A 10,763-nucleotide genomic window follows, 5' to 3' on the forward strand; every position below is an offset into this window, starting at 1 on the left:
CTTCGCCGCTGAACCACCTCGTCGTCGACGAGGAGGATAAGGTCGACCCCCCCTCGATGCCCCGGCCTCCTCCCCACCTACCTCCACTCCCCTCTCTCGCCTCCCAGATCCACGCGCTCCTCCCCCTCTTTGTCTCGCTCGCCCGCCTCACTCGAGCGCCATCGCCGCCATCCCACCTCGCATCACCGCGGCGACCGCCTCCCTCGTGCTCCTCCGACGTAACCAGCTGCTCCGCCGCACTCCTCTACGTCGACTACGGCCACGAACGCAAGCTGGCAAGCCCCGCAACACCGGATCCCCGTCTTCTTCCTCCCCGGGTCGCCGGACGCCGCCGCAGTTGATTCGGCCTTCCCCTGCGCTCCTAACCTATCGAGGGACTTCCTTGCGCCACGCGGTGAGGCCCTCATTCTCTCCCCTCGCTCCCCTGGCCTCTTGCGCTCCCGTAGCCACCGTGTCCGCCATGGCCGAGCTCGGCTCTGCCGTGCAGCTAGTTACTGTCGTTGTAGTCGTTGCAAAGGCCGGGCAAGCACGGCAACGTGCTCAGGGCGTCTCCCTGGTGCCGCCCGAGCCTCTAGCTTGTCTCCGTGCAACATCTAGCTCCGTTTCCATCGCTGCCCAATCTCCGGCGTCCGCTCCGCCGCTCGCCACCGTCGTCTTCGGCCATTTTTGGACAAACTATCACCACAGAACGACGCGGTGTCAAGAGGCCGTTCAAATAAACCCAACCGCGCGCCTTATGGTGCCCCGTAGCTGTAACACCCTCGATGCGGCTATATCTCCCACGTGTCGGAGCACGACTTAGAGGCATAACCGCATTGTAGGCATGTCGCAAGAGGGGTAATCTTTACACATCCCATGTACTGAATAAGAAAGAGGTACATAGTTGGCTTACAATCGCCACTTCACACAATACATGAATATAACATTACATCAACCAGATACAAACAAGGTTTGATTATGGAACCAAAATAAAAGAAGACTACCCCTAATGCAAAAGATCCCCGATCGCCCCAACTGGGCTCCACTACTGATCAACTGAAACGAAACAACACGATGAACAAGATCTTCATCGAGCTCCTCCTTGAGCTCGCTTGAGTCACCTGCACGGTATCATCGGCACCTGCAAACTGGTGTTTGGAAGTAATCTCTGAGTCACGGGGACTCAGCAATCTCACACCCTCGCGGTCAAGACTATTTAAGCTTATGGGTAGGATAAGGTATGAGGTGGAGCTGCAGCAAGCCCTAGCATATATGGTGGCTAACTTACGCAAAAGAGAGCGAGAAGAGGAGGCAAAGCACGGTCGTGAACTAGAGGTTATCAAGAAGTGATCCTGAAACTACTTACGTTCAAGCATAACTCCAACACCGTGTCCACTTCCCGGACCCCGCTGAGAAGAGACCATCACGGCTACACACACGGTTGATGCATTTTAATTAAGATAAGTGTCAAGTTTTCTACAACCGGACATTTACAAATTCCCATCTGGCCATAACCGTGGGCACGTCTTTCGAAAGTTCATAACCCTGAAGGGGTGTCCGAACTTAGCCCATCACAAGCTATCACGGTCAACGAAGGATATTCCTTCGCCCAGGAAGACCTGATCAGGCTCGGGATCCCGGTTACAAGACATCTCGACAATGGTAAAACTAAACCAGCAAAGCCGCCCGATGTGCCGACAAATCCCGATAGGAGCTGCACATATCTCGTTCTCAGGGCACACCGGATAGGTCAAGCTACGAGTAAAACCAGCCCTCGAGTTGTCCCGAGGTGGCCCCGCAGGCTGCTCATTTCGGGCCAACACTCAGAGGAGCACTGGCCCGGGGGGGGGGGTTAAATAAAGATGACCCTCGGGCTCTGGAAACCCAAGGGAAAAAGGCTAGGTTGTTAGTGCAAATGGTAAAACCAAGGTTGGGCCTTGCTAGAGGAGTTTTATTCAAGGCGAACTGTCAAGGGGTTCCCATTATAACCCAACGGCGTAAGGAACACAAAATCAAGGAACATAACACCAGTATGACGGAAACTAGGGCGACAAGAGTGGAACAAAACACCAAGCATAAGGCCGAGCCTTCCACCCTTTACCAAGTATATAGATGCATTAATTAAATAAGAGATATTGTGATATCCCAACATATCCATGTTCCAACATGTAACAAACTCCATCTTCACCTGCAACTAACAACGCCATAAGAGGGGCTGAGCAAAGCGGTAACATAGCCAAACAATGGTTTTCTAGGACAAGGTGGGTTAGAGGATTGACATGGCAATGTGGGAGGCATGATATAGCAAGTGGTAGGTATCGCAACATAGGCATAGCAATAGAGTGAGCAACTAGCAAGCAAAGATAGAAGTGATTTCGAGGGTATGGTCATCTTGCCTGAGATCCCGCAAGGAAGAAGAACGAGTCCATGAAGAAGATAAACGGACGTAGTCGAACGGATCCTCACAAACGCAACGTTATTGGAACTAACACGAAGAAGCAACACCAGAAAGAAACAGACAACATAGTAAGCAACCACCACATAGACATGGCATGATGCACAACCAAGTATGATGCATGTTTGGTTTAAATATGCATGGCATGGAAAATTGCACAAACAACTCTACAAGTTAAGTGGAGCTCAATATGCAACGAGTTCCATATTAACGAAACACCATGCCAATTATTTAGTTCTCTCCCGTTTAGGTACCCAACAATATTAAATGTTGTTGAACATGGCAAGAGATGAAACAAAAGTAAACTACACAGTTAGGCATATTAAATGAGGCCGGAAACATCAAACAACAATTCCGGTAAATCCTCATATGCATAAGCAATATAATGCAACAACAATTATAAACATTTTAAATCTTAGTATCATGATGCGAATGACATGCGCAAGTTTATACAAGTTTTATGGAAAAGTTGACATGATAAGATATGAGGCATTTGTCACCATGGCGGAAGGAAAAAGGGGTGCCACGGCGGCGAAACGGAAATGTTACCATGGCAACATTTCGGAGATCCGGCAACTCAAATGAGATGCTAGTGCAAAGGAACAAGTGTGGGTGCGCGAAACGTGCAAGAGTGACGGGGAGTGTTCCCGGATACCGGGTGTCCCACATGTCGGTGGCAAGGCAAAAGAGGGGCAACATGCACTGACAGTTCGGACTCGAGGAGAACAAGGGTGAATCTCATACAACATGCATTGATTCGTTCACGGGCGTCGTCTCAGGGTTATACCTTTCGACGCGTGCATTATCGGAATGGATCAAGTTCATAGACGGAAGTAGGCGTTCTCGCGACGGCGGTAGTGGAAGTAGTCGTTCTTGCTTCATAGATGTTCACACTCCGTAGGTGTTCGGGGTCAACAAGGAACTTGCCGTCCACGGGTCTTTGAGGGTTGACGGTACATGTTCTGAAGACGTTCGGGCGGGGGTAGCGGTACACGTTTTCGTAGGCGTTCTGGGTCGTGGGTAGTTGAGCATAGTCGTTGTTGTACTTGCCGGATCCAATGCCTCCGGGCGTAGTGATACACGTTCATGGAGTAGGTCGTACACGTCATCGGTAGATGTTCACTTGACGGCCTTCAACGGTGGTAGTTGTTCTCATTTCGTCGTGGAAGTAGTTGCACATCTCATTTCAACGGCAGAAGACGAACTTGGCGGTCCTCGTCGTCCTGGTACTTGGCATCCACTCGGCCTTGATGGTCTCGGTTCTTGTGACGGTAGTGGTACACGGCAACCGTAGTCGAACTTGAAGGGTCGTAGACGTCGTGGAACTTGGCGTCCACGTGGTCTCTGAGAAACTTGAAGGACCGGTTGCTCCGAGTCCTTGGTCCCCATGCTACTTGCCGAAATCCAAGAACAAGAAGGCCTTGGCGAGATCCAGAACAACACAAAAAGGCCTCGGTTGATAGCGTTCAAAAGTACATGATGAACTGGTTGCCTCCGACGGCGGCAGGTTTTGCAGATGGGGTGCTCGCAGGAGTGGTAGAAGCATGGGGCAAGGGCAGCAGGAGGTTGCTGACTGGCGCGGGCTCACCTGAGCATCCGGTGCTCGCGGTGGCAAGGTGAAGCAGGGCTGAGTAGCTCGGGCGTGGAGGCAGGGAAGGAACCGCACGAGGGAGGAGGTCGAGGACGAGGCTCGATGGCTCGGGGTGGCACGCGGCAGAAGGAGCAGCTTTGGCAGTGGCGGTCGCTGGACAGCGCAACAGCGGTATGGGAGGTGAGGAGGCGGCGGAGCAGGCTCGTCGGTGCTGGGAGGAAGGCGAGGCGGTGCGACATATGGGAGAGGCAACGGCGGCTGTGCTAGGTGGCGGAGCTGCAGGTCCTCGAGGCGGGGCCGAGAGGATGAGGGACGGCGCGATGAAGGAGAGAGGGAGATCGATCGGGAAAGAGCGAGGCTCTCCTGTGACGGCACACTACGGGAGACGGTGAAGGAGAGATGGGATCGGGCACAGGAACGAGAGGTATAGGCTAGGGTTCGGTTTAGATGGGCTAGGTAATGGATGGGCCTAGATGCGGGCTAGGGTTAGTAGGCGCCGGTTGAGCTAATGGGCCGGCCGGGTGGCCGAAGCCCAGGTAGCTACTGCTGCTGTTACTTTTCTATTTCTGCACACAGAAATACAAAAAGGAAAGAGCAGGAAAAAAGGAGAGGAGCTAGAGAAATATAATAATATACTCGTGATCCTGAAAATGTGCTCTATTTAACCAAATTGGTTTGGAGATTTTTAAAGGAAGTAAAAAATATTTCAAGTTTGAATTAAATTCAAACATGAACCATTTTAAACCCTAACCAAAACAATTCCAATAGAGATGAAATTTGACAGAGAGGCTAGGTACACGGTGTTAGAATATTGAGGTAAAGATGAACATTAAAAGAGAAGGGAATGTGACACTTGTCAAAAGAAGGAAGTAGAGGGAAGGAGAAGGTGATGAAGCAAGATTCATGCATGGAACATGCAACAACTTAATATGTATGAAAAACACACAATGCACATGATGACATGATGAAATGCAACATAAAATAAAAGGGCAGGAACAAATGAAACACACGGCGAAAACTAGAAACATATGGAAGTCTTCTCGAGCATCGGTCTCGGGGCGTCACAACACTCCATCACACGGGAGGATCTCGTCCCGAGATCTAGAATGGCACCGGAGGAAAAAACGGAAGAGAAAGAGAATAGGTAAAACTAAGTTGCTTCTTTGACAAACGAGTGAAACCAAAGAACCTTGCGAGGTTGAGCAAATTGAAAGAAAGAATACAACAAAGACGAACAAAGTTGAAAACACTCCATTAGCAAAGAGGAACAAGGAACATTACTAGAACCTTGTAGGTTGAAAGGCATAAGAAAAGTGTTACAAAGGACAAGAAGTACATGCAAGCACTCCAGTAGAAACGAGATGCAGAAGGAACGATAAAGATCAATTACGACAACACTCTGGTAAAAACAAAATAGAGAAGAAATAAGAATGATGTAATTTGGGCAGAACTCCAACTGTAAATGGAAGGAATTGGACATGATCTTGACAAAACAAGATGATGGGTCGAAGAGAGCAGCATCACAATGCCTCCAGAACAAATGAAAGAATGCAATGAAAAGAGCGGAGAAGAAAACAACATGTTCTACCTCAAATGAATTTGAGAGAGCATCCTTAAAAAGAAGGATTTAACGGAGTTGTTGGGAAATCAACAACGAAAAGAACAGGCTTGTTGAGGGCTTATGGAAAACATCTCAAGGACTTGAGGTGAAAACCTGCCATAAATGGAAACAAGATTGGATTGATATGAACAAGGAGACAAGAAACTTATTTCACCGGGAGGATAAATGAAGAACTTGGGTCATTTATAAGCACCATAAATAGCAACAATCCTTAGGGAAAGCTTTTGGTGAAATATAACCCAAGATAACTCCAACAAAGCGATTGATGGATTGAGAAGAGCTCATGCTCGAAGAAATTGGTGGGTTTAACTATCTCATTCTTGACAATTGTTGTATCATGAAACACGAACTCAAATTGTCACGAATGGCATAACACCACCTCAAATGATAAGGTTGAAAGAATTGCACTTTGAAATGCAAGATAAAGAATACTTGAGCTCCTCTGAAAAGAATCTCGATGAACACTTCAAGAAGGAATTAAATCCTTGATGAACCACCATGTTGAGCCTCCATGAAGAACTCCGGAAATAAAAGAATGATCCAAAGAAAGAGGAGTTGAGAACATAAGGTGAAGCCTTGTAATGATTTAGATGGATCTCCATGGTGATATGATTGCGAGAGCTTGGAACTCCGGGAAAGAAAAGATGAAACAATTGAAAACCGAGAACTTGATGAGCCTCCGGAATAAGAAATTGAATTTACTCGATGAAACAAGAATAATAATTATATTATGCTTATCGTTCACCAATTAAATTGATGACAAGCAATGGATTTTGCATACTACTTATTCTTCTTGAAAAAAGGATTGAGGAGAGATATAGCGCAATCTTGAGGAAGGTCTTCAACGAACCACCAGTAGAATTGAAACAACGAATGAATAAATAGAACAGCAACGGAAGATAATTCTTGAACAAACCACCATAAGAATTGAACAAGAAAAGTAGCAAAAGCACAATTCACCAGGAAGAATTGGAAAATGAATGAAGATACTTGAGAGAATTTTTAGATACAAGCGAAACAAAGAGATCCCGAGCTGATTAGAGAATACTTGAATGATGCACCGGTAAGATTTGGAGAAACAAGAGCTGGAAGCTAAAATGATTAATTCTTCTGAAATGATGGGCACCAGAGGAAAAAAAAGAGAAAACCACTCATGGAATGCTCCAGATGGATGAAAAGAATTCCCACAATCAAAACAATTATGAGAGGATGGCCTCGAAATAGAACCATGAATCTCTGAGAGAACGGATAAGATATGGAGGAAAAACTTTTCTTCGGTCTTCAAGTGTTGAGAATGACAAAGAGAAACACCACCATGAACAGTTGAGATACTCCGAGATGACGAATAGAAAGGTTGAGCCAACGGTGAAAAGAATTTGAAAGATCTTGGAGAAAAGCATTTGACTGATGATAATTCATTCTTACGTCAAACTTTGAAAATAATTTAGGGTAGCTCCGGGAAAAATAGAAGAGTCAGGTAAGATCCTGGACAAAGACCTGTGGGTTAGGGCCCACTCAAAAGAAACACCTTTGAACGATTACTTGAAAAGGAGATTGTGCCGGTTGAATTAAATGGCTTGAAAAAGATAACAACCTCAAAATAGGTTGAACGGATCTTGAATGATAAGATGAGCCTTCTGAGATATCTTCAGCACTCTAGAACAATAGAATAGCGAGAAGTGGATGATTATGAGGTGCAATGGCATGGGAAAACATTTGAAACGAGGAAATGGGATATGATCAACACCGAAAGCTTGAATAGAATCCACCGGGGAAGAAAACGAGTGAAGAGTGACAAACTTGAAGCTCCGTTAGAATCTTCTTTAGAATCACCGGATAAGAACATTGAAAGAAAAGAATGAAGAGACTTCACATGAATAATATGGATACTTGATTAAGAAATCTGAGTCCTTGAAGAAACAAGGGCGGGAGGGCGGGAAAACAAAGGCAGCTCGGGACGAATGAAATGAACAACATTGAGAAGAACTGATAAATGATCTTGCGAATGTTGACAAGATTGGATCCATTTGAAGCGAAAACACGCCAGTTGAAAAGGACTGACACGACAATCTCGATTATCATGAAGGATTGGTATTCACATCGGAGTATGAGAACACCACTTGGAAAACGTATGGAATCAAAACTTGACTTCGAAGCAATCGAATACCACAACTGAAAACAAAACAAAGGATTGGCTTGCAGAATAAGCCGGAACAAACATATGATAGAGATTCCATCCGAAGTTTTCGTGGTGGGGCCTACACGGGCTCAATCGTACAGCACCATCATGTACAAGGTAGTGCACATGACATACGAAGCGTCCCCGAGTCAGCATAGCCAAGGACTCTTTAAGACACAACGAGACCACAGTAAAACCGACCGTGGATAGGCGGACCACTAAACGTCGAACCCCAATTTCTATCATACATTTGTCGGAAAGATATCCTAGGATATACTTGAATTCCCACTTATAAACTCCCGAAACTTTCTGGTTATGCAATCAGGTGTTGAGGATACAGGGGAAGCATAATATCTCACCCAAATCTAGCAAATCCTACATCCAGCTGTATCCATCCTTCAACACATAACCAAGAAACCTTCGGAAATCATTTACCCCAACCTTCGAAAAGCATCCGTTATACGAGTTATGGCAATACTCCCGAACTCCCGCCCCAGTACTGGGTGGCGTCGAGGTTATCTCACCAACAACTGCATAAAAGAGTTTTTCGATGTCAGCGAAACTCGGGTATTCCAGAACTGCAACGATAAAATTGTGACGACAACACCTCGGAGCTCAACTCCCCGGGACACTGCCACAACCTGTAAATGTCAAGAGGCACCAAGAACAATGTTCTCGTCACAAAACCATCGGAACGATTCCAAGATACCCGCGTGATCCTAAAAAAAATTTAGTGAAAATTTGAGAATAGAAGAGTCAAAACTCTACGTCGGGATGCCTCACCAGAGCGACGAAGGGACTGAGGAGTAAAAAGAATCCTACTCTCCGATATATATAATCCTAAATGACTCAAAACATTATTTTTAGACTCAACAACGCCAGCGATTCGATCAAGCAGGGGGCTCCTAAGTCGGGGAACGCTCTGATTACCAACTTATAACACCCTCGATGCGGCTATATCTTCCACATGTCAGAGCACGACTTAGAGGCATAACCGCATTGTAGGCATGTCGCAAGAGGGGTAATCTTTACACATCCCATGTACTGAATAAGAAAGAGGTACATAGTTGGCTTACAATCGCCACTTCACACAATACATGAATATAACATTACATCAACCAGATACAAACAAGGTTTGACTATGGAACCAAAATAAAAGAAGACTACCCCTAATGCAAAAGATCCCCGATCGCCCCAACTGGGCTCCACTACTGATCAACTGAAACGAAACAACACGATGAACAAGATCTTCATCGAGCTCCTCCTTGAGCTCGCTTGAGTCACCTGCACGGTATCATCGGCACCTGCAAACTGGTGTTTGGAAGTAATCTCTGAGTCACGGGGACTCAGCAATCTCACACCCTCGCGGTCAAGACTATTTAAGCTTATGGGTAGGATAAGGTATGAGGTGGAGCTGCAGCAAGCCCTAGCATATATGGTGGCTAACTTACGCAAAAGAGAGCGAGAAGAGGAGGCAAAGCACGATCGTGAACTAGAGGTTATCAAGAAGTGATCCTGAAACTACTTACGTTCAAGCATAACTCCAACACCGTGTCCACTTCCCGGACCCCGCTGAGAAGAGACCATCACGGCTACACACACGGTTGATGCATTTTAATTAAGATAAGTGTCAAGTTTTCTACAACCGGACATTTACAAATTCCCATCTGGCCATAACCGTGGGCACGTCTTTCGAAAGTTCATAACCCTGAAGGGGTGTCCCAACTTAGCCCATCACAAGCTATCACGGTCAACGAAGGATATTCCTTCGCCCAGGAAGACCTGATCAGGCTCGGAATCCCGGTTACAAGACATCTCGACAATGGTAAAACTAAACCAGCAAAGCCGCCCGATGTGCCGACAAATCCCGATAGGAGCTGCACATATCTCGTTCTCAGAGCACACCGGATAGGTCAAGCTACGAGTAAAACCAGCCCTCGAGTTGCCCCGAGGTGGCCCTGCAGGCTGCCCATTTCAGACCAACACTCAGAGGAGCACTGGCCCGGGGGGGTTAAATAAAGATGACCCTCGGGCTCCGGAAACCCAAGGGAAAAAGGCTAGGTTGTTAGTGCAAATGGTAAAACCAAGGTTGGGCCTTACTGGAGGAGTTTTATTCAAGGTGAACTGTCAAGGGGTTCCCATTATAACCCAACCGCGTAAGGAACGCAAAATCAAGGAACATAACACCGGTATGACGGAAACTAGGGCGGCAAGAGTGGAACAAAACACCAAGCATAAGGCCTAGCCTTCCACCCTTTACCAAGTATATAGATGCATTAATTGAATAAGATTTTTTGTGATATCCCAACATATCCATGTTCCAACATGGAACAAACTCCATCTTCACCTGCAACTAACAACTCTATAAGAGGGGCTAAGCAAAGCGGTAACATAGCCAAACAACGGTTTGCTAGGGCAAGGTGGGTTAGAGGTTTGACATGGCAATGTGGGAGGCATGATGTAGCAAGTTGTAGGTATCGCAGCATAGGCATAGCAATAGAGTGAGCAACTAGCAAGCAAAGATAGAAGTGATTTCGAGGGTATGGTCATCTTGCCTAAGATCCCGTAAGGAAGAAGAACGAGTCCATGAAGAAGATAAACAGACGTAGTCAAACGGATCCTCACAAACGCAACGTTATCAGAACTAACCCGAAGAAGCAACACCGAAAAGAAGTAGGCAACATAGTAAGCAACCAGCACATAAACATGGCATGATGCACAACCAAGTATGATGCATGTTTGGTTTAAATATGCATGGCATGGCAAAGTGCACAAAAAATCTACAAGTTAAGTGGAGCTCAATATGCAATGAGTTGCATATTGACGAAACACCACGCCAATTATTTAGTTCTCTCCCGTTTAGGTACCCAACAATATTAAATATTGTTGAACATGGCAAGAGATGAAACAAAAGTAAACTACACAGTTAGGCATATTA

The sequence above is a fragment of the Triticum dicoccoides genome, chromosome 6A (assembly GCF_002162155.2).
Source record: "Triticum dicoccoides isolate Atlit2015 ecotype Zavitan chromosome 6A, WEW_v2.0, whole genome shotgun sequence".
Taxonomy (NCBI): domain Eukaryota; kingdom Viridiplantae; phylum Streptophyta; class Magnoliopsida; order Poales; family Poaceae; genus Triticum; species Triticum dicoccoides.